The sequence below is a fragment of the Nycticebus coucang genome, chromosome 7 (genome assembly GCF_027406575.1).
Source record: "Nycticebus coucang isolate mNycCou1 chromosome 7, mNycCou1.pri, whole genome shotgun sequence".
Classification (NCBI taxonomy): Eukaryota; Metazoa; Chordata; class Mammalia; order Primates; family Lorisidae; genus Nycticebus; species Nycticebus coucang.
Window position 1 is genome coordinate 34,123,489 of NC_069786.1, and position 25,995 is coordinate 34,149,483.

Consider the following 25,995-nt stretch of genomic DNA (forward strand, 5'->3'; position numbering starts at 1 on the left):
AAAATAGCTAGCATTGTGGTGGGCACATGTAGCCCCAGCTACTAGGGAGGCTAAGACAAGAGAATTGCTTGAGCCCAAGAATTTGAGGTTGCTGTGAGCTGTGACACCACAGTACTCTATCAAGGGTGACAAAGTGAGACTTTCTCTCTCTCAAAAAAAAAAAAAATGAAAGCAAAGCTGATAGAACAATACTGTCAATCTTCTTTTGAGCAACATGAATAATTTGACTATGAAGATAAAAGGGAAATAGTACATCATAGATGATTATTTTCTGAGGATATACACGTCTTATTGTATACTAGGAACTGCAGAATGAGACCAGAAATAAGGACAGGACACTGCTCTCAGAGAGCTGAGTACCCAGTTGCAAGAAGAAATCAAGAACTAAAATTGATCTGAATAGTTGCAGTGGCAAAGCCTACACATACCATTACCAAAAGTAAAGTTTTCCTGCGGAACATTTCATCTTACAAGTTTTGAACATTTTACTGACCTGAGCAGCATAACAACTGAGACATTCTGTATATGATAAGGAGTTATAATGAAATGTAATTCATCTGTGCTAAGAAAGTAGAGATAACCATGAAATTATATAACCCTTTATATTCATGATATAAAAATTGTTATAACCTCTGTAGGGTAATTACATTTAGAATTACCTAGTAACATCAAATACAATCATATAATCTAAAGGACAATGATGAGTATGTAATTACTGAGTATTCTTATGATAATTAGGTGAATAGTAACCGAAGAATAAGTGAATGGCTATTTTCTGCAGCAAAAATAATCTTCAAGAGAGATCATTACATCAAACTGTTTCTCTTTCTTTCTTTCTCAATCTTTTCTTTTCATGCAACTAGAAATACAAGAAAATGTCTCTTTATTTTATCTTTTCACAGTAAAAGACTACACAAAATGTACATATATGGGTATATACACAGTTTTATAAATATTCATGGACATCCAGAGATCTATAAAATCTCTAACCACATTTAACTTTTCATATTTACTTCTTAATAATACTATATTTCCTTTCCTTAATATTGCCTTCTATTGAAAAGTAATTGCCAAGACTCTTTAGCTATTAACTCATATTTGCAACTGGGCTATTTACATGGTAATGGTTAATGAAATACTAAACTTAAAGAGAAGAAAATTAAACTAAAATAATAGCTAATAAGGAGATGAAGATACTCAGTAAGAACAATGGGTGACCTGGAGAGTCTTTCATCAGTAATAAAGAATACCTATACAAGGGGAAAGTAATTATATACATATTATATTAATACATTCACATAATGCAATTATAAGAACATATACAAATTGTTCTACTTCACTAAATTTTAATCTGGCCTTTAAAATTTAAGTCCTGTGAATTGGCTTTAAGACTCATATTTAAAGTATTTGATAATTTAGGACTTCACACAAACACACACATATACAACAACAATAAATTAAAAGTGAGATGGAATTACTATCACAAAGACTAGGTATTCCACAGGGCATACCCTTGGGCATTCTATAACCAGGGGCTCAGTTTCAGCACAATTCACATCCCACTGTCACTGTTACTTAATTGTGTCTCATAAGCAGTAGATTTGAAGAATTCTGATGACATTTTTCCTGCAGTGTGGGTGTATGGATGCTTCCATGAATGTATGAAATGCACAAGAATTTCCAGAACAGACAACAATAACATTTTATAGACTTTTGATGAATATTTATACTGGATGAGATAAAAAACAGGAAAGTATAACCCAGTTACAACCTAAGAATAGGGGGAAGGGGGAAAGGGTGGGGGGGAGGGGGGAGGTGGGTAGAGGGAGGGGGATTGAAAGGATCACATCTGTGGTGCATCTTACAAGGGTATATGTGAGGCTTGGTAAATGTGGAATGTAAATGTCTTAGCAAAGTAACTAAGAAAATGCCAGGAGGGCTATGTCAACTAATGTGATGAAAATGTGTCAAATGGTCTATGAACCAAGTGTATGGTGCCCCATGATCATATTGATGTACACAGCTATGATTTAATAAAAAAAAAAAAGAAAAAAAGAAAAACATAGCAGTCAAGCAGAAAAAGGCTCCAACTGAGGAGCTGTGGTTTTTGGCTCAGCGCCTATAGCTCAGGGGCTAGGGCACCAGCCACATACACCAGAGCAGGTTTGTATCCAGCTTGGGCCTGCCAAAAAACAATGACAACTACAACCAAAAAATATCTGGGCAATTGTGGCAGGCGCCTGTAGTCCCAATTACCTGGGAGACTAATGCAGGAGAATCGCTTAAGCCCAAGAGTTTGAGGTTGCTGTGAGCTGTGATGCAACAGCACTCTACCAAGGGTGATATGGTGAGACTCTGTCTCAAGAAAAAAAAAAAATAGCTGTGGTTTTCTGGACTATGTTAACACAGGAGCCTTTTGTATGTCTCACTTAATGGCAAGAAGTCTGCTATTTCTACAAGTCCCTGCTGCCTCTTGTTAAGTGAGATGTGAGATCAATAGTTGCTCTGCAATTCTTTGCCCATTTAAAAGTCTTTATTTTTTTCAAATGGTGTGTTTGTATGTCCTACATAGTAAGAAAAAAATGAAAGAGTTTTTAAGACAAAAAAAAAAAGAAACAGGAAAGAAGATGGACAGAATATGAGGCAAAATCTAGTCCTTCCTCAGCTAACAATATGACCTCTGCTAAGTTACTTGATTAATTTCTTCAAGATACCTTTTGGTCATCTTTGAACTGAAACAGTAATAGTAAATGATGTCTAAAATTACACCCTGATTCTCTTCTCATCCACCTAATGGTGTCCTTAATATCATATGGCCAACTACAGCTTGCTTTGAGTAAAATGATGGAAATGATGATTATGATGAAGATAAAGACTCTTTTTTAGGTATCTTCTATATGCTAGGAACATGTTTGGTAGAGTCACACACCTTAGATGGTATTATCCTCTTTTTATAGATAAGTAAACTGGAGCACATAGAGGTAAAGCAACTTGTCAAAGATCACACATAAAAAAATGAGTGAACAGAACTTCAAACTCAAACATGTACATCAGTTATCTAATTTACTTGCTTTCAGTGACTCAGTACAGAAGGTCATTATAAATTCACACATCATTTTAGAAATTTCAAAACAAAACATCTCATACAATATGCACAAATGCTATAAAAATAATAAATTTATTTTCATTATCCAAGTTATGTAGTACCTAAGTATACATGACCTGATATATAGCATTCATTGTAACCCCAGGTGACATAGCAAAAAGATAAAATTAAAAACAATGTTTATTTATTATTTATTTATGTTTATAATTAGTTATTAATTAATTATGTTTATTTGTTTATAATTTACAAAGACATTTTCTTGTAGATTATGTCAGTTTAAACTTAACAATTTTAAGAAGGAGCAATGAACTTTTTGTTTTTTTACAAATGTTATAATTGAGTTTCATCTATAATGATGAAAATAATAATTTAAAAACCCTTAAGTTGTCAAAACTATTTGTTACTCTATACAGTTTTAATTTACATAGTTTTATATGATTTCAAAAGAGTATTTTAAATTCTGTATTATTACCTCTAAAAGCTAGTATTTCTATGGATTCTGGTTAGACAGATTCTAGGAGAAAGAAATGAGTACATATCCAATAAAGTCCCCAAAATCCTCTGATATTTTCCAATGCAAGAAACATTGAAATCTGAAAATGAAAAATTCTAGGTAAATTTCATTTCTTATAGTCCAAAGGTGCCATGGAAGTGATCTTAGTTCTCAGCCTTAGATAATATTCAAGTAGTCAGTTAAATTAGGTGACATTCATTGCATGGTTCTATCCATGCCAATTTGTTTCCTACTGCCATTAAACTGGTCCATATCATCAATAGATTTTTAAGGAAAGTTATAAAAATAATAAATAATAAAGTTATAAAAATAATGGCCCTCAGATCATCATTATAGATTTTCTAAGTTATTCAAACTAATAGATAAAGTATAAATATTCCATTAAATTGAAAATTAGATCATCTGATTACCACTGATTTAATCATGGATCTTCAGTAGCATTGAAGGTAAAAAAAAAAAAAATCAAATGTAGTCACTTGGGGAGGTGGAGCAAGATGGCGGCTGAGTAACACCTTCCCTGCAACTGGGCTTGGTGAGTCTGAGGAGAAAAGACTCCAGGCATCTCTGGCTGGTAGGAACTGCCTATAATTATCCCTTTGAGGATATAGGGAGTCAATAAGACTCCAAGAGGAGGACAAAAACAGTGGAAAACTGGCAAGTGGTGGCATGTGTTCGATGGACCTAATCCCGCCAGCAGCCATAAAGTAAGTACAAGCAGCAGTGAGACTGCAAACCGGAAAGGCCTTACCTGTGAAATGTTTCGGTGTTTTTGGACTTGGCACTCAGTTGAACTGCCCTGGGGAGAGCTTGAGCAGGAGTGCAGAGAACTTTGGGCATTGTCTAGGGCCCGAGACTGAGCCGCTGAGCAGGACAGAGCTAATAGTGTTCGGCTGTGGACTGCAGGAAGCCATTGTGAGAGAATTGCCCCAGAAAGCTCTGCCCTCAGGGTCGCAGAGCAAGGATTGGGCGGGAGCTACTAACCTAATGACTGAGCAGCCTAAGTGGGGGACTGAGCTGCCTTACAGCCTTAACCCTCAGGGGCAGAGTGAGATCGGTTTTGGCACACTGGAGCCTTGGGCTGTTGCCCTGGGTAGACTGCTGTAGCATCACAGATCATAGCAATCTCAAACTCCTGGGCTTAGCGCCACCCAGACCTCCACAAGAGCTGCACCATGACCACTGACCCGCGACCTGCACCCTCTGGGACTCCGCATACCCTGACCAGGAACTGCAGGAGCCATGCAACAACACGTCCTCCCTCTGGTACCCGCCCTGCCTCCACATCAGCCCACTCGTTTGGCCAGGGACTCTGGTAGCCGCTCACCCTCTGGAGCCGTCCCAGCCTTAGCGTAGAGCCCTTCTCCTGGCCAGAGACGGCTGGAGCCTTGGGGCACTGTGCCAAAGTCACTGGGCACCAGGCACTCCCAGAACCGTGCGCACCACCTCCCGCCCTGTTGCTGGATCCGGGTGTGTCACACCCGGAGCTGCTTCCACAACCAGAACTCTATGGCTGGGGCAGCCCCAGAGGAACTACACAGGGTCACTGCCTATAAAGATCCAGCAACAATAGAGTGATCCCGCTAGGGTCTAATCTTGGAGAGACACCTCCCCAACTCTGACGACGCCCAGAGGCAACAGTGAAAAACAATCATGAGGCGAAATCAACAGAAAAACTCTGGCAATATAAATAATCAGAGTAGATCAACTCCCCCAAGGATCAATGGGGCAGACGCAGCACAAGATCCCATGCACAAACAAATAGCTGAGATGTCAGAAATCAAATTAAGAATCTGGATAGCAAATAAGATCGAATCAGAATTCCAAGCAGTAACCCAAAAGATATCTCAAGAATTCAATGAATTAAAGACCAAATGACCAAAGACTTTGACACATTTGAGACAAGAAGTTGCAGCCCTCAAAGATCTGAGAAACACAGTAAAATCCCTCAGTAACAGAATGGAGCAATCAGAAGAAAGGATTTCTGACATTGAAGACAAAGCTTTCGAATGCTCCCAAACTCTCAAAGAGGAAGACAAATGGAGGGCAAAAACTGACCACTCTCTCAGAGAGCTCTGGGATAATTCGGAGAAAACCAATATTCATCTTATAGGGATCCACTGAAAGTGACAAAGTGGCTTCACAAGGCACCGAGACTCTTCTTCATGAGATTATGAAGGAGAACTTTCCAGACATGCCAAGAGATTCTGAAATTCAGATAGCAGACAGTTTCAGAACTCCAGCACGACTCAATCCAAATAAGACATCTCCCAGACACATGATAATCAATTTCACTAAAGTTAATATGAAGGAGAAAAATTCTGAAAACAGCCAGACGAAAGAAAACCATCACCTACAAGGGCAAGAATATTAGAATAATTGCAGATCTCTCTGCTGAAACCTTTCAAGCTAGAAGAGGATGGTCATCGACTTTTACTCTCCTAAAACAAAATAACTTTCACCCAGGATCCTGTACCGAGCTAAACTGAGTTTCCTTTATGACGGAGAAATTATATTTAATGACATTCACATGTTGAAGAAATTTGCCATAACTAAACCAGCTCTCCAGGATATTCTCAGACCTATCCTCCATAAAGACCAGCGTAATCCATCACCACAAAAGTAAACTCACCCATAAAATTTTTACCAAATTCCAACTTCCACAGTCGTAAAAGGATTAAAAATGTCCACCAGACTCTTGAAAGGCTTATCAATATTCTCAATTAATGTGAATAGTTTAAACTGCCCTCTAAAGAGGCACAGATTGGCTGACTGGATACAAAAACTCAAGCCAGATATCTGTTGCATACAAGAATTGCATCTTACATTAAAAGACAAATATAGACTCAAGGTGAAGAGATGGTCAACTATCTACTCCAGGCAAATGGAAACAGAAAAAAGCAGGTGTTGCAATCCTATTCACAGACGCAATAGGCTTTAAAACAACTGAAATAAGGAAGGATAAGGATGGACACGTCATATTTGTTAAAGGTAATACTCAATATGATGAGATTTCAATTATTAATATTTATACAACCAACCAGAACACACCTCAATTTATAAGAGAAACTCTAACAGACAGGAGCAACTTGATTTCCTCCAGTTCCATAGTAGCTGAAGATTTTAACACCCCTTTAGCAGTGCTGGATAGATCCTCCAAAAAGAAGCTAAGCAAAGAAATTTTCGATTTAAACTCAACCATTCAACATCTGGACTTAACAGATATCTACAGAACATTTCATACCAAAAAAACTGAATACACATTCTTCTCATAAGCCCATGGAACATACTCCAAAATTGACCACATCCTAGGCCACAAATCTAACTTCAGCAAATTTAAAAAAATAGAAATTATTCCTTGCATCTTCTCAGACCATCATGGAATAAAAGTTGAACTCAATAACAATAGGAATTTGCATACCCATACAAAAACATGGAAGCTAACAACCTTATGCTGACAGATAGATGGGTTATAGACGAGATTAAGAAGGAAATCACCAAATTTTTGGAACAAAACAACAATCAAGACACGAATTCTCAGAATCTCTGTGATACTGCAAAGGCAGTCCTAAGAGGGAAATTTATAGCACTGCAAGCCTTCGTCAAGAAAATGGAAAGAGAGGACGTTAATAACTTAATGGAACATCTCAAGCAACTGGAGAAGGAAGAACACTCCAACCCCAAACCCAGCAGAAGAAAAGAAATAACCAAAATCAGAGCAGAATTAAATGAAATTGAAAACAAAAAGAGGGCGGCACCTGTGGCTCAAGGAGTAGGGCGCTGGTCCCAAATGCAGGAGGTGGCGGGTTCAAACCCAGCCCCAGCCAAAAAAAAAACCACAAAAAAAAAAAAAAGAAAACAAAAAGAATTATTCAACAGATCAATAAATCCAAAAGTTGGTTTTTTTAAAAGATCAATAAAATCGAATAAACCTTTGGCCACCCTAACCAGGAAAAAATAAAGTCTCTAATTTCATCAATCAGAAACGGTAATGATGAAATAACAACAGACCCCCTCAGAAATTCAAAAAATCCTTAACGAATACTATAAAAAACTCTACTCTCAGAAATATGAAAATCTGAAAGAAATTGACCAATATCTGGAAGTATGCTACCTACCAAGACTTAGCCAGAATGAAGTGGAAATGTTGAACAGGCCCATATTAAGTTCTGAAATATCATCAACTATACAAAATCTCCCTAAATAGAAAAGCCCAGGACTAGATGGCTTTACATCAGAATTCTACCAAATCTTTAAAGGAGAACTAGTACCTATAATACTAAACCTCTTCCAAAATATAGAAAAAGAAGGAATATTACCCAACACATTCTACGAAGCAAACATCACCTTGATCCCCAAACCAGGAAAAGACCCAACAAGAAAAGAAAACTATAGACCAATATCACTAATGAATATTGATGCTAAAATACTCAATAAGATCCCAACAAACAGAATCCAACCACACATCAAAAAAATTATACACCATGACCAAGTGGGATTTATCCCAGGGTCTCAAGGCTGGTTCAATCTATAATGTAATTCAGCACATAAAAAAACTAAAAAATAAGGATCATATGATTCTTGCAACTGATGCAGAAAAAGCTTTTGATAATATCCAGCATCCCTTCATGATCAGAACACTTAAGAAAATTGGTATAGAAGGGACATTTCTTAAACTAATAGAGGCCATCTACAGCAAACCCACAGCCAATATCGTATTGAATGTAGTTAAATTGAAATCATTTCCACTTAGATCAGGAGCCAGGCAAGGTTGCCCATTGTCTCCATTGCTCTTTAATATTGTAATGGAAGTTTTAGCCATTGCAATTAAGGAAGAAAAGGCAATCAAGTGTATCCTCATAGGGTCAGAAGAGATCAAACTTTCACTCTTTGCATACGATATGGTCATATATCTGGAAAACACTAGGAATTCTACTACAAAACTTTTAGAAGTGATCAAGGAATATAGCAATGTCTCAGGCTACAAAATCAACACCCATCAATCTGTAGCCTTATATATAACAACAATAACCAAGCCGAAAAAACAGTCAAGGACACTGTTCCTTTCACAGTAGTGTCAAAGAAGATGAAATATTTGGGAGTATACCTAACAAAGGACTTGAAAGATCTCTACAAAGAGAACTATGAAACTTTAAGAAAAGAAATAGCTAAAGATGTTAACAAATGGAAAAACATACCATGCTCATGGCTGGGAATCAACATTGTTAAAATGTCTATACTACCCAAAGCAATAAATAATTTTAATGCAATTCCTATTAAAACTCCATTGTCATAATCTAAAGATCTTGAAAAAATAATACTTCATTTTATATGGAATCAGAAAAACCTCGAATAGCCAAAATGTTACTCAGCAATAAAGCACAGCAGGAGGAATCATGCTACCAGACCTCAGACTGTACTATAAATAGATAGTGATCAAAACAGCATGGTAGTGGCACAAAAACAGAGAAGTAGATGTCTGGAACAGAATAGAGAACCAAGAAATGGATCCAGCTACTTACCATTATTTGATCTTTGACAAGCCAATTGAAAACATTCAGTGGGGAAAAGATTCCCTATTTAACAAATGGTGCTGGGTAAACTGGCTGGCAACCTGTAGATGATTGAAACTGGACCCACACCTTTCACCATTAACTAAGATAGACTCTCATTGGATAAAAGATTTAAACTTAAGACATGAAACTATAAAAATCTTTGAAGAAAGTGCAGGGAAAACTCTAAAAGGAATCGGCCTGGGTGAATATTTTATGAGGAGGATGCCCCAGGCAATTGAAGCAGTATCAAAAATATACTACTGGGACCTGATGAAACTAAAAAGCTTCTGCACAGCCAAGAACATGGTAAGTAAAGCAAGCAGACAGTCCTCAGAATGGGAGAAAATATTTTCAGGTTATACCTCCGATAAAGGTCTAAGAACCAGAATCCATGGAGAACTCAAATGTATTAGCAAGAAAATAACACAAGATCTCATCTCAGGGTGGGCAAGGGACTTGAAGAGAAACTTCTCTAAAGAAGACAGTTTCTTTTCATATAACTGAATAGCTTTACTGTGAAAAAATTATTGGTTATCTCTGGCATTTCTTTTTTTTTGCACTTTTTGGCGGGGGCTGGGTTTGAACCTGCCATTGTAGGCATATGGTGCCAGCACCCTACTCTTTTGAGCCACAGGTGCCACCCTGGCATTCTCTTTTTATTTAATATTGCTTTTAACTGCTACCTGGAAAACTTACTGGATTTTAAAATACCTACATTTATTCAAATCAGATGTATGATATTTATATTTTTGCATTCATAAGAGTAAAATTGAACACATCATTTCATATAGTTGTTATTTCTGATATACTTAATAGGGTGCATAGAGTAAATTATAAATCTCTTCTCCTTTCTCTGGACTTTTGTACCTTTGGAATTAGGAACTATGAATTTGAGATTTGGAGATTTATTTTTGTTACCTTGACACTTGACAATGGTGTACTAACTAATAATCTCTTTTTTCATTCTTATCAATGATCAGGGACGAGAGAGCACTGGTAAACAGAATGGAAGATAGCCGACGGGTGTCAGCTTTAGACAGAAGCTCCCATCAAGAGGGAACAATAATGACCAGAAAGTACCCAATAAAACTGAAGACTAGGAGCCGTGCTGAGAGAGAAGCGTTATAACTGCACATCACCTCTACTGATGCAAGCTGCAACTCCAAGAAGCAAATTTTAGCTGAGACTTCAACCCAGAGTCACTGATCCACTAGGATCGGACAAAGACCAGCTGAATACAAGACAGAGCCATTTAACCCCACCACACCAAGCAGGTTCCCAAAGCTCCAGACTATAATAGTGTACGGGTCCTTTGCAAAGCTTTATGGGAAAAAGCTACAGTCAGCAGTCCCAGATCCTGGGCAGAGGGCTGGTTAATCACAACTCCAGAAGCCCCCAATCCAATTTCACCTTACCTGCCCATCTAGCTAAATGGTGAAAAATAATCATAGGGTGGAATCAGCAGAAAAACTGTGGCAACATCAATAATTAGAGTAGATGAACTCCCCCCAGGGATGACAAAACAGACACACCAGATGATCCCATTCATAAACAAATGCCTGAGATGTCATAAATCAAGTTCAGAACTTGGATGGCAAATAAGATCAACAGAATGAAGGTAAAGATGGAATTAGAATTTCAAGGAGTAATTCAAAAGTTGTCACAAGAATTCAATGAACTCAAAGACAAAATCACCAAAGATTTTGACACATGGAGCCAAGAACTTGTAGCCCTCAAAGATCTGAGAAATACAGTAGAATCCCTCAGTAACAGAATGGAGCAGGAGGAAGAAAGATCTCTGATACTGAAGACAAAACTTTTGAATGCTCCCAAATGCTCAAAGAGGAAGAGAAGTGAAGAGAAAAATGGACCATTCCCTGAGAACTGTGGGACCATTCCATAAGAGCAAACATTCGCCTTATAGGAATCCCTGAAGGAGAAGAGGTTGCTTCAAAAGGCCCAGATGCTCTACTCCAAGAAATAATACAGGAGAATTTACCAGACATGGTAAGAGATTCTGAAATCCAGATAACAGTTTCAGCACCCTAGCACAACTCCATGCAAATAAAACATCTCCTAGACACATTACAATTAACTTTGCCAAAGTTAATATGAAGGAGAAAATCCTGCAAGCAGCCAGACATAAGAAAACCATAACCTTGAAGATGAAGAATATTAGAATGATTGCAGATCTCTCTGTTGAAACTTTTCAAGCTAAAAGAGGATGGTCATTGACCTTGTACCTCCTAAAAAAAAGTAACTTTCAACCCAGGATCCTGTATCCAGCTAATGATGGAGTTTCATTTATGATGGAAAAATTAAACACTTTCATTTATGATGGAGAAATTAAAGACTTTAATGACATTCACATGTTGAAGAAATTTGCCATAACAAAACCAGCTCTTTAGGATAGTCTCAGACCCATCCTCCACAATGACAAGCACAATGCTCTACCACCAAAGTAAACTCACTCAGACACTTTTGATCAAACTCTAACTTCCATACTGGCAAAAGAATTAAAAATGTACACTGCAATTTTGAAAAATTCAATACCAAAAATACTACCAGGCTTATCAACACTCTCAATTAATGTCAGTTGCTTAAATTGTCCTCTAGAGAGGCACAGTTTCGCTGACTGGATACAAAAATGCAGGACACATATCTGCTGCATAAAAAATCTCATCTTACCTTAAAAGATAAACATAGACTTAGGGTGAAGGTATGGTCATCTATAATTCAGGCATATGGAAATCAGAAAAAAGCAGGTGTTGCAATTTTATTTGCAGATACACTAGGCTTTAATAAGGAAAGATAAGGATGGTCACTTCATATTTGTTAAGGGTAACACTCAACATGATGAGATTTCAATTATTAACATTTATGCACCCAACCAGAATGCGCCTCAATTTATAAGAGAAACTCTAACAGACATGAACAATGTGATTTCCCCAGCAACATAATAGTCGGAGATTTTAACACCCCCCCCCCCGCAGTGTTGGCTAGATCCTCCAATAAAAAGCTAAGCAAAGAAATTTTAGACTTAAACTTAACCATTCGACATTTGCATTTAACAGACATCTACAGAACATTTCATCCTAACAAAACTGAATACACATTCTTCTCATCAACCCATGGATTGTCCTCCAAAATTGATCACATCTTAGGTCACAAGTCTAACCTCAGCAAATTTAAAAGAATAGAAATCATTCCTTGTATTTTCTTGGACCATCATGGAATAAAAGTTGAACTCAATAACAACAGGAATCTGCATACGCACACAAAAACATGGAAACTAAATAACCTCATGCTGAATGACAGCTGGGTCATAGATGAGATTAAGAAGGAAACTACCAAATTTTTGGAACAAAACGGTAGTAAAGACATGAACTATCAGAACCTTGGGGATACTGCAAAGGCAGTCTTAAGAGGGAAGTTTATAGCCTTGCAAGCCTTCCTCAAAAGAACAGAAAGAGAGGAAGGAAGTCAACAACTTAATGGGACATCTCAAGCAGCTAGAAAAGGAAGAACATTCCAACTCTAAACCCAGCAGAAGAAAATAAATAAGTAAAGTTAGAGCAGAACTAAATGAAATTGAAAACAAAAGAATCATATAACAGATCAACCAATCAAAAAGTTGGTTTTTTGAAAAGGTCAATAAAATAGATAAACTTTTGGCTAACCTAACCAGAAGTAGAAGAGTAAAATCCCTAATTTCATCAATCAGAAATATTAAAGCCCAAAAAATGACAGATTCCTCAGAAATTCAACAAATCCTTTGAATATTACATAAAACTCTATTCTCAGAAGTATGAAAATCTGAAGGAAATAGACCAATATTTGGAAACATGCCACCTTCCTAGATTTGGCCAGAAAGAAGTGGAAATGTTGAACAAGCCTTTATCAAGTTCTGAAATAGCATCAATGATAAGAAACCTGCCCTAAAAGAAAAGCCTGGGACCAGATGGCTTCACATCAGAAATTTACCAAATATTTAAAGAGGAACTAGTTCCTATATTACTTAACCCTTTCCAAAACACTGAAAAAGAAGAAATACTTCCCAACACATTCTATGAAGCAAGTATCACCCCAATCTCCAAAACAGGAAAAGACCCAACAAGTAAAGAAAATTATAGATATCTCTAATGTATATTGATGCAAAAATATTCAATAAGATCCTAGTAAACAGAATCTGGCAACACATCTAACAAATTATACATCACGACCAAGTGGGATTCATCCCAGGGTCCCAAGAATGGTTCAATATATGTAAATCTATAAACATAATACATCACATAAACAAAATAAAAAACAAAGACGATATGATTCTCTCAATTGATGCAGAAAAAGCTTTTCATAAAATACAGCATTCTTTCATGATCAGAACACTTAAGAAAATGGGTACAGAAGGGACATTTCTTAAACTGATAGAGGCCATCTACAGCAAACCCACAGCCAATATCATATTGAATGTAGTAAAATTGAAATCATTTCCACTCAGATCAGGAACCAGGCAAGGTTGCCCATTGTCTCCACTGCTTTTTAACATTATAATGGAAGTCTTAGCCATCGAAATCAGGCAAGAAAAGGTGATCAAGTGTATCCAAATAGGATCAGAGGAGAGTGAATTGTCACTCTTTACAAACGATATAATTGTATATGTGGAAAACCCCAGGGACTCAACTAATAAACTCCTAGAAGTGATCAAGGAATACAGTAGCATCTCAGGATACAAAATCAATACTCACAAATCTGTAGCCTTTATATATACCAATAGTCAAGCTGAAAAAACAATCAAAGACTCTATTCCTTTTACAGTTCTGCCAAAAAGATGAAATATCTGGGAGTGTACCTAACAAATGACATAAAACATCTCTATAAGGAGAATGATGAAACTCTGAGAAAAGAAATACCTCAAGATGTCAACAAATGGAAAAACATATCATGCTCATGGCTAGGAAGAATCAACATTGTTAAAATGTCTATACTACCTAAAGCAATCTATAGATTTAATGTGATCCCTATTATAGTATCACTGTCATACTTTAAAGAACTGGAAAAATTAGTACTTCATTTTATATGGAACCAGAAGAAACCTCGAATAGCCAAGACATTACTCAGAAATAAAAACAAATTGGGAGGAATTATGCTTCCAGACTTCAGACTATACTATAAATCGGTAGTGATCAAAACAGCATGGTACTGGCACAACAATAGAGAGGTAGATGTATGGAACAGAATTGAAGACCAAGAGGTGAACCTAGACACTTAATGTCATTTGATTTTTGATAAGCCTATCAAAAATATAAATTGGGGGAAAGATTCCCTATTTAACGAATGGTGCTGGGTGAATTGGCTGATGACCTGTAGAAGAATGAAACTGGACCCACACCTTTCTCCTCTAACAAAAATTGACTCTCACTGGTTAAAGAACTTACACTTAAGACATGAAACTATAAAAATTCCTGGAGAGAGTGCAGGGGAAACACTTGAAAAAATTGGCCTGGGAGAATACTTTATGAGGAGGACCCCTGGGCAACTGAAGCAACATCAAAAATACATTACTGGGATCTTATCCAACTAAAAAGCTTCTGAATTGCCAAGAACATAGTAAGTAAAGTAAGTAGACAGCCCTCAGACTGGGAGAGGATTTTTGCAATTTATATTTTTGACAAAGGTCTAATAACTAGAATCCACAGAGAACTCAAACTTATTACTAAGAAAAGAACAAGTGATCCCATTTCATTGTGGGCCAGAGACATGAACAGAAGCTTCTCTGAAGAAGACAGGCATACGGTCTACAGACATAAAAAATGCTCATCATCTTTAATCATAAGAGAAATGCAAACCAAAACCACTTTGTGATATCATCTAACTCTAGTAAGAGCAGCCGACACCCAAAAATCCCAAAACTACAGATGTTAGCATGGATGTAGAGAAAAGGGAACACTTCTGCACTGCTGGTGGGAATGCAAGCTATTATGTTCCTTTTAGAAAGAAGTTTGGAAAACACACAGGGATCTAAAAGTAGACCTGCTGTTTGATCTTGCAATTCCTCTACTAGGTGTACATCCAAAAGATCAAAAATCACTTGGCAACAAAGATATTTGCACCAGAATGTTCATTGCAGCTCAATTCATAATTGTCAAGTCATGGAAGTAGCCCAAGTGCCTATCGACACATGAATGGATTAATAAATTATAGTCTATGTCTACCATGGAATACTATGCAGCATTAAAAAAGATGGAGAGTTTACTGCTTTTATGTTTACATGGATGGAGCTGGACAATATTCTTCTTACTAAAGTATCTCAGGAATCAAAAAAATATATCCAATGTACTCAGTACTACTATGAAACCAATTTATAACCACTCACACTTTCATAGAAAGATGAATCACAACTGTAACCCAGGATGAAGGAGGGAAGAGGAGAGGGATGGGAAGGGAGGAGGGTGGTTCGATGGAGGGAAGGTTAATGGTGGGAGCACATCTATGGAGCGTATTACAAGGGTACAAGTCAAATCTATCAAGTATAGAACACAAATGTCTTAATATCGTGATTAAGTAAATGAGGTGAAAGCTATGTTAATTAGCAGGATGTAAGCACTCCAATTTGTTCAAATAATCAACACATTGAATCCCACAAAGGCATAAATGTATTCATAATCTATGTATATCTGACTTAATAAAAAAAAATTAGGAAAAACACTTTTCCAGCAGTACATTAACTATGAAAGAATTTCTATCCTTTGCATAAAATAGATTAATAATGCCAGTTTGTAGTGATGAAATCTTTAATAGTTAAACATAGTGGTTATTAAAGTAAGTATAAAATAAGAATCTTATTTCTTCTCTATAAAGCATTTAAAGATTTTTGACTTGTAGCATTTTTCAAAGCTTGTCAGCAAACATTCCAAATCTGATAAACAGCGCTGTTTTTATAAATTACTTTTAAATTTACATTTGAATCTTTAAAAATGCTGTTAATTAGCTTTTTAACTAAAAACAATTTGCTAGTTTTGCGTTAGGCCTCAAGTAAATATTTTTACTTAATCTGTATGTTTACTTGAGCATGATTTATGTACTATATTGTTTTCAAATTCCCAATTCTGTTTATTTGCAGATTCATGCAGTTTAATTAACAACAAGTACAGCAGAATCACAATCACTGCTTCTACTCATGGAAAGATGTACAGTTGGTAAGTGTGTGGGGTCTCAACATGCATAACCAGTTTATTCCAATACAAATTTTTAAAAGGTTATTATGACTTATATGGTATAACAAAATATTTTCAACCTTTAACTATGTTTTTGGGATGCATTTCATTGTCTTTATATTACTTTTTACAAGCACTCTTATTTTAATTGGAAAAAGAAGGGTCAATACCTGTCTATGATGCTCAATTAGCATAAAGGCAGAACATTACATCATGGTGGCATGACTAAAAGGTGAAGATTTATGGAATTTAGAGTTGTCTCAATACCAAGTGGAGATGGCATGGAAAACAATTTCCGTTATCATGCCAGCAAGAGTATCTAAGCATTCCTTTTTTTATTATTTTATTTTTATTAAATCATAGCTGTGTACATTGATATGATCACGGGGCATCATACACGAGCTTCACAGACCGTTTGACACACTTTCATCACACTGGTTAACATAGCCTTCCTGGCATTCTCTCAGTTACTGTGTCAAGACACTTACATTCCACATTCACCAAGTTTCACATATACCGTTGTAAGATGCACTGCAGGTATAATCCCACCAATCCCCCTCCCGCAAACCCCCTCCCCCCTCCCACTCCTCCCTTTCCCTCTTCCCCCTATTCTTAGGTTGTAACTTGGTTATACCTTTCATGTGAAAGCCCTAAATTAGTTTCATAGTAGGGCTGAGTACATTGGGTACTTTTTCTTCCATTCTTGAGATACTTTACTAAGAATATGTTACAGCTCCATCCACGTAAACATGAAAGAGGTAAAGTCTACATCTTTCTTTAAGGCTGCATAATATTCTGTGCTGTACATATACCACAATTTATTAATCCATTCGTGGATCGAGGGGCACTTGGGCTTTTTCCATGACTTAGCAATTATGAATAGGGCTGCAATAAACATTCTGGTACAAATATCTTTGTTATGATGTGATTTTTGGTCTTCTGGGTATATGCCCAGTAGAGGATTACAGGATTGAATGGCAGATCTATTTTTAGATCTCTAAGTGTTCTCCATATATCTTTCCAAAGGGAATGTATTAATTTGCATTCCCACCAGCAGTGCAAAAGTGTTCCCTTTACTCCACATCCACGCCAACATCTCTGGTCTTGGGATTTTGTGATATGGGCTAGTCTCACTGGAGTTAGATGATATCTCAAAGTAGTTTTGATTTGCATTTCTCTGATGATTAAAGATGATGAGCATTTTTTCATATGTCTGAAGGCCACGCGCCTGTCTTCTTCAGAGAAGTTTCTCTTCAAATCCCTTGCCCAGCCTGCGATGGGATCACTTGTTCTTTTCTTGCTAATGAATTTGAGTTCTCTGTGGATTCTGGTTATTAAACCTTTGTTGGAGAAATAACCTGCAAATATTTTCTCCCATTCTGAGGGCTGTTTGCTTGCTTTACTTACTGTGTTCTTAGCTGTGCGAAGCTTTTTAGTTTGATCAAGTCCTAGAAGTGTATTTTTGAAGCTGCTTGCAAAGAAATTTTAGATTTAAACCTAACCATCCCACATTTGGATTTAGCAGACATCTACAGAACATCTCATCCCAACAAAACTGAATACACATACTTCTCATCAGCCCATGGAACTTACTCCAAAATCAATCACATCTTAGGTCACAAGTCTAACCTCAGTAAATTTATTTATTTATTTATTTATTTTGGCTGGGGCTGGGTTTGAACCCACCACCTCCGGCATATGGGACCGGCACCCTACTCCTTGAGCCACAGGCGCCGCCCTAACCTCAGTAAATTTAAAGGAATAGAAATTATTCCATGCATCTTCTCGGACCACCATGGAATAAAACTTGAGCTGAGTAACAACAGGAATCTGCATACTCATACAAAAACATGGAAGTTAAATAACCTGATGCTGAATGATAGCTGGGTCAGAGATGAGATGGAGAAAGAAATCGCCAATTTTTTGGAACAAAACGAGAATGAAGACACGAACTATCAGAACCTCTGGGACACCGCAAAGGCAGTTCTAAGAGGGAAATTTATAGCACTGCAAGCCTTCCTCAAGAGAACGGAAAGAGAGGAAGTTAACAACTTAATGGGACATCTCAAGCAACTGGAAAAGGAAGAACAACCCCAAAACCCAAACCAACCCCAACCCAACTCCAACCCCAAAACCGGTAGAAGAAAAGAAATAACCAAAATTAGAGCAGAATTAAATGAAATTGAAAACAAAAGAATAATACAACAGATCAATAAATCAAAAAGCTAGTTTTTTGAAAAGGTCAATAAAATAGATAAACCTCTGGCCAACATAATCAGGAAAAAAAGAGTAAATTCTCTAATCTCATCAATCAGAAACGACAAAGACGAAATAACAACAGACTCCTCAGAAATCCAAAAAATCCTTAGTGAATATTACAAGAAACTTTATTCTCAGAAATATGAAAATCTGAAGGAAATTGACTGATACTTGGAAGCACATCACCTCCCAAGACTTAGCCAGAATCAAGTGGAAATGTTGAACAGGCCCATATCAAGTTCGGAAATAGCATCAGCCATACAAAACCTGCCTAAAAAGAAAAGCCCGGGACCAGATGGTTTCACGTCAGAATTCTACCAAACCTTTAAAGAGGAATTAGTACCTATATTACTCAACCTGTTCCAAAAGTTAGAAAAAGAAGGAAGACTACCCAACACGTTTAATGAAGCAAACATCACCCTGATCCCCAAACCAGGAAAAGACTCAACAAGAAAAGAAAATTATAGAACAATATCACTAATGTATATAGATGCAAAAGTATTCAACAAGATCCTAACAAACAGAATCCAGCAACACATCAAACAAATTATAAATCATGACCAAGTCAGTTTTATCCCAGGGTCTCAAGGCTGGTTCAATATACGTAAATCGGTCTGGGTGAGTATTTTATCTAAGTATTCTTAAAGCCTTTTTCCCCCGTTGATTTCACCAAAATTATTAAATATAATTATTAAAATTTCAAGTGCAAGTTACACGGTAGAGAGATGAAGCTTATCAATAGTTTAACTTTATAAATATGCTGTTGGAATTTGAGAATTAATTGTCTAAAAAATCCTAGTATGCTTCTAAATAGACTGAAATAAAGTCTATTTTGATCTTTTATCATTTTCACAATACAACTCTAAGTTGTACCTCTGTCTCACTTACATTCTGCAAAGATACATTATCTGGTCTTGTATTCCCCAAATACTATGTAAGGCAAGTATGTCCTTAAAGGCTTTTAATACTGATTTATCCTCAATGCCTAGAGTAATGAGTGATAATCAATATTGTTCAATATATATCAGTTAAATAGATTAATTGTAATAATAAGCTTATGTATTTAGATTCAAACATTATTTAACATCTATTTGGAAAAATCTACCTTAGTTTCCAATAATTTATTTTTATTAAGTAGTTTTACCCCAAATATTTTTCTTCTCATTATTTTTACATTTCTTTTAAATAAAAGCATAATACTATAAGAAAAATCTGCTTTAGTAAATCTAGTTTTATTATTGGATCAAAATGGTCTTCAAAAATATATTTATATTTCTGACATCTTCTTCTAAATAATCTAGAAAAGAACAATTTAAACAATGATCATATCTTACCCTTAGCTTATCATTCTCTATCATGATTACCTGAGGAAATAAATTTGTCTATTTTCTTATATGCACATTAATTCAAACCAAATTTTCTTTTTATGAGACTGAGTGCTGAGAACATGAGCACCCACTTTTTCACAGATTACAGATCTTAATGAGCTACGAAGAAAAGATGGCTCTGAACTCTGCCTCTGCCTTTTGAGTGGGATCTTGTCAGGTCAAGGGAAAAAACCGGACCTATCAGGATGTAAATGGGATCTTTCTACTCTGCTCACGTGAATTCAGACACCTAAATTCCAGGCACTAAGTTCACTTACAAGATTGATTAGGTATGCAAGGCACCATGGTCTTTTTTAAATCTAGTAGGGTAGTCAAGAAAATGAATGATATGAATATAAAGTGAAAAGTGCTAAAGATGAGTGCTGAGATTCTAGGGCAAAGGAAAGTTAAGACAAAACAGAGAGATTAGAGGCTTAGCAGACATTGAGGATCTCATGTGTCAATTAGAGGGGATGTACTTGGGAGGAAATAAACAGGTTTCAAGGTTAAAAGAAAGGGTACACACACAACGTGCTGCAGTAATCTAGGCAAGAGATAAGAAAAACCTAAATGAAGGTACTCTTTACCTTCTCATGGAGAAATTGGGGGACACTCAGTAAGGAAAGTGCCAATGCTTTACCCTCCAGGTGTGAATGTTTTAAAGACTCTAAAACAGACTTTAAAGACTCTCAAACTATGGCCTGTGGGCCACATGAGGCGGTGTGATTGTATTTGTTCCCATTTTGTTTTTTTACTTCAAAATAAGATATGTGCAATGAGCTTAGGAATTTGTTCATAGTTTTGTTTTGAACTATAGTCCGGCCCTTCAACAGTCTGAGGGACAGTGAACTGGCCACCTGTTTAAAAAGTTTGAGGACCTCTGCTTTGAGTACTGAGAGAGGGGTTGACCTCTGTTGGTAGTTTTGCTTTCCAAATCATAATTTTTTGTCAAGGCTTTAGGCTCAGTTCTACCTGACCTTCCTGCTTTGAGGAGCAACTGAACACACTCTACTCTCTTTCCTTGGTCATTTTTAAAGTCTTTTGGCCTCTTCTACCAGGACTTACCATAAGCTTAATGGGTTTAAGACTAAAACTTCTAGTAGTGCCCCTTTTTCATGGAATAGCAACTTGAAGGATCAGGCTGAGCCCATATCTCACCAGAGCTTTCACAGAGAAACTATAAATGCAGCAGGGCGGGCAGGAAAATGTATGAAGAGAAGTCTAGATCTGAAGTCAGATCCACAAAGCTAAGAAGTTGTGGTTCCTATTCTTTTTTACCCTTGAAGATTAGGGGAAACTGCTTAATCTCATTTTTTGACATTTACAAAGTGGCTGTGTGAGCATTTGTTAAAATGCTATAAGTATATTATATATGAAATAATATATCATAGCACATATCTCTGTGATTAAAATATTGCAAATGTAAAAGTGATTTCCCTTGCTGTCCTGTTGTAGGAGAATCAAATAAAAACAGGAAAGACAATTTCGAAAGGCTTTCCCCTCCAGGCTTTGCACATGTTGTTCCTCCATATTTCCTCATTTCATATGATTAGTTGCTTCTCTTTCTTCTGCTCTCAGCTCAGTCATCACTTCCTTCAAGAAATGCTTTTTGTTTTTTTTTTTAAGGCTGAACTTTATGTGTGGCTTCTGGTAGTCTCTGTGTTTTATTAAGCTGCCCTATAGTAACTTGTTGCTTTTTCTGAATACCACATTGGATAGACTACAAGTTCTCTGACAGCAGAAAATGTTCCTTTCTTTCTTTCCTTTTTTTTATTTCAGGTTCATTGAGGGAACAAAGAATTAGGTTACACTGCATTTGTTAGGTAAAGTCCCTCTTATAATTGTGCCCTGTCCCCAAGAGGTATGCCAAATACCAGTATCCCCCATTCCCTTCCCTCCTCCCCTGTCCCCCTTCCTTGTTCTCCTACCCCCCACACCTTGAGTTGATTTGAGTTTTCTCTTATGAGGGTATGTATTAGATCATCTAGTGTTTTCATAGCAGGATTGAGTACATTGGATTCTTGCTTCTCCATTCTTCAGAAAATGTTTCTGACACCACTGTTTCCTTAATGTCTAACATAGTGACGGGCTCAATATAAATGCCAAATCATATTTACTGACCTACTAACTGACAGAACCAAAGCTACCCTAGAGAACCAATGGTGATAATAATACTATTATATCATCAAATCTGACAGGCTCATATCTATAGTACATAAATGTTTTACAAGTAACTCAATGGCCTGTGGTTTTAAACAATTACCACATATGACCTATGTCCTAACTTTATAAGTAAAGGTACTTATTAAGTAATGACACTACTTAATGTCTGTATTTATTGGAACCAGTAGGAGTAAGCCACATAGGTATACTCCTGATAAACCAAGTTCTAATTGAAATTATAATTGTTCCCCAACAGATCACTAGAGGACTTTAAAAATATCAACGAAAGGAAAGCAAGCTGTCATTTAATTTACCTGGTTCTTAGATACAGATTGAGTTGGTCATAATTGGCCCTTTTGCCCTGATGTTATCACCATTTAATTATAAATAGCCTCAGATACTGGCTGACCTCACAATTAACCCTGGATTTAAATGCAACGTGTCATGCTTATTTATTTAATTTTTGTTTTCACTAGGAATTTTGTTCCAGAATAGCATGATATGTACTATATTTGTTCTTAAACATCTTACTTAAAGAAAATTTAATTTTTCTTTTTCCATTATTTATCTCTGTCTTCATTTCTGGGCTGCTGCTGTTAAAATTAATTTGCATTTCAGACCTAATGATTTTGTATTGCTATTAGAGTTGTGAAATGTTTTTACTCAGCACAACTAAGAACTGATGTTTTACCTCCCACTAGTGGACCTTTAATTAGCACCAATGAGCCATTCTATCATTCCTTCATTTATTAAGAGAAGATTTTTATACAAGCAAGATGCAATTTTTACAGAACACCAGGTCCATTGAACCTTGCTGACTCACATCTAATAGATACTAAATTTACTGTGCTTTTGTCAGCTGTTGAATGTGTCATTTTAATGACAATGTCCATAGACCTATGTTGCCAAAAAAAAAAAAAAAACACCAAAAAACAAAAAACAAAAACATTACCATACTACAGGATTATTTGTTGACAACTTGATCAACAACTTCTGGGGTCCAATTCTGACTATAATATTACTACTTCAGGACCTGGAGCAAGTTACTTAACGTCTGTCTAAGGATTAATTGGTTAATTTTAATAAGTGCTTTTCAGTAAACGGTGGGAAGTGCTCTGACTACTAATAGTGATAATAAAATTATGATGCATCCCTTTATAAAGCATCAGGCTACCTCAGACTGTGATGCTATTAAGTTAGCAATTAAAATATAAGCTAACTAAATTTACTCTTTGGAAAAATCCAAATTCCTAAAAATATTATGGCCAGAGAGTATTTTTTAACTTAGTTCAAAAAGACTTAAAAATGTGCATGATTCAGTTAAAAAAAAGTAAAAAAATAAAAGCAAGAAAGGAAAAAAACAGGACACGCCTGTGGCTCAATGGAGTAGGGCACCAGTCCCATATGCCAGAGGTGGTGGGTTCAAGCCCAGCCCTGGTCAAAAACAGCAAAAAAAAAAAAAAAAAAAAGAGAGACACAGGAGAAAAACAAAAACTAGTGTTTCTGTAATGATGCCCCAATTGTGAACCAAGAGACGGAAGCAGCAAACGCTAGCTCTAGGTGAACCAGAGATAGCTATCAAATATTTGAACGCTGACTAAATGTAGTTGTGTGCATTACATTGGTTGTCCTTTTCTTCAAAGCACTTCTATTTATTCATTCATTTATTTGTGTGATTGTTTATTTGTTCATTTTTCTATTTGACAAGTGCCATTGCTGGGTGTATTATCAAGGAGGTCCCAGACAAATAGGAGGAATGTTCATAATTAATAAAAAAAATTCAGTAAAGGTGATCAGAACCAAAAGATAAGTGTAGAAAAAGTAACTTGGAAATTCAGAGGAGGGAGAGGTTAATTCAAACTTAAGGAACTTTTGAACAATATCATAAAGGAAATTGCATTTGAGTTGGACATGGTCTGGGTGCCAGGGAGGGTGGAATTTACAGGGGAAGGGAGATCAGTGCGATTTTACTAGAGTAAAGGAGAGGACGCAAATTTAGGATGCATACTAGTGAAAGCCTTCGTTATATGGGATTGTAGTTAGCACTATCCCTCATTTGCATGGAAATCATTTGGGTTTGTGAGAATAGTGGAACAGAAAAACAAAACAAAACATAAGTTAGAGTTGAGAGCTGTGTTAGGATGCTCTGTGGTGTGGAGAGCAGGGAGATGAAAGGAACGGTGATGTGGGTAATAGTAGGAATAAAAGAGTGTAAATTTTTATTGTATTTTTACCTGAACTGTTGGTCTTTGAGGAATACCATTTATGAGATAAGTTGGACAGGCAATGTGAAAAGGGGCATAATAGGCTTAGGGTAGTGGCATCTATATACATAGGTCAAGAAGAAATTAGCTTAATATGAGAAAAACACTCAGAAAGGAAATATCAAATTTAATTTGTTTTCTTGCTGCAGCAGAAGAGACCTCACTGTAACATCATATGCAAGGTATTTTGTATTACGCTTAATTCTCAAATAAACCAGTGCCTATAGCTTGATTTTATGCTGTTCCATGTACTTTATACAATATACCAAGACCTAGGTCACTCTCTATAAAATCCTAGATGACATTAAATGATCTAAGGAGCAAAATGGTAAATAATTTTTTTTTTTGAGACAAAAATCTCATTCTGTTGCCCAGGCTAGAGTGCCATGGCATCATCATAGCTCACAACAAATAACCTTTACCTTTAGGGCTTAAGCAATCTTCTTGTCTCAGCCTCTGAAGGAGCTGAGACTATAGGCAAGAGCCACCATGCACAACTGATTTTTCTATTTTTAGTAGATATAGGGTTTCACTCTTACTCAGGCTTGTCTCAAACTTCTGAGCTCAAGCAATCCTCCCGCTTGGGCCTTCTAAAGTGCTAGGATTACAGGCATGAGCCACTGCACCTAGCTCAAAATTTTAAGTAATTTTTGAGGGGATGAGCCCTATAGCTATAGTGCCTGGGTGAATATTGTTTCTCATAATTAATAAAGTGGTGCTATTCAGAATGTTATTTATGCCTTCTTAGTATCTTCTTCTGTAAATAAATGTGTATAAAAATAATTCCTGGTTCACCAGTAGAATTAAATGAATTAATAAAACTAATGCAAAAAAACATTTATTACTTATAAGAATCCCTTGACATAAAAAGATCTCAATAAATGTGATGGAGATGGAAAGCAATTTTTATTTTGGATAAAATGTACAATTTTTAAGAAGAGATACAAAAGGCAAAAAGAGATCAGTTAGTAGTAATCCAAGCAAGAGATGCTGGTGGCTTGGATGGAGACAGTGAGAAGGGAAGTGGTGAGAGATATTCAGATTCTGAGTGTATTTTTTGTTTTTGGATTCTGAGTGTATTTTAAAGGTAAAACTCAGAGTGAAGACAAGATGTGAAACAAAGAGGAACCAAGAAATACTTCCAATTTCGTTTGGCTCAAACAATGCCTTTCCTTGACCCTCCCTAAGAAGAAAATCCAAAATCTGAATGTTCCAAATCCAAACCTTTTGAGCACAATATAATGCCACAAGTGGAAAATTCAAACCTGATGTCATATGACGGGCACACACTTATTAAAAATATTTATAAAATTACCCCCAGGCTATGGTGTAAATGAAACATAAATAAATTTCATGTTTAGACATGGGTCTCATCCCCAAGATATCTCCTTATACATACGCAAATATTCGAAACTCAAAAAAGTCCTAAATGTGGGATAACTCTGGCTTGGAAGATTTTAGACAAGGGATACTCAACCTGTGTAAGAATTCTGGAGTGAGAATAACAGTTCAATTTAAAGCTAAGTCTGGCTGTCAAACATAAAATTAGATACAAA

General features: G+C 36.3%; 1 protein-coding gene across 1 annotated transcript in view; it reads right to left on the reverse strand.

Moving 5' to 3' along the window:
• Window positions 1-25,995, reverse strand: part of LRP1B (LDL receptor related protein 1B) — a 2,318,354-nt gene that overhangs the window by 59,975 nt on the left and 2,232,384 nt on the right. The window lies entirely within an intron of this gene.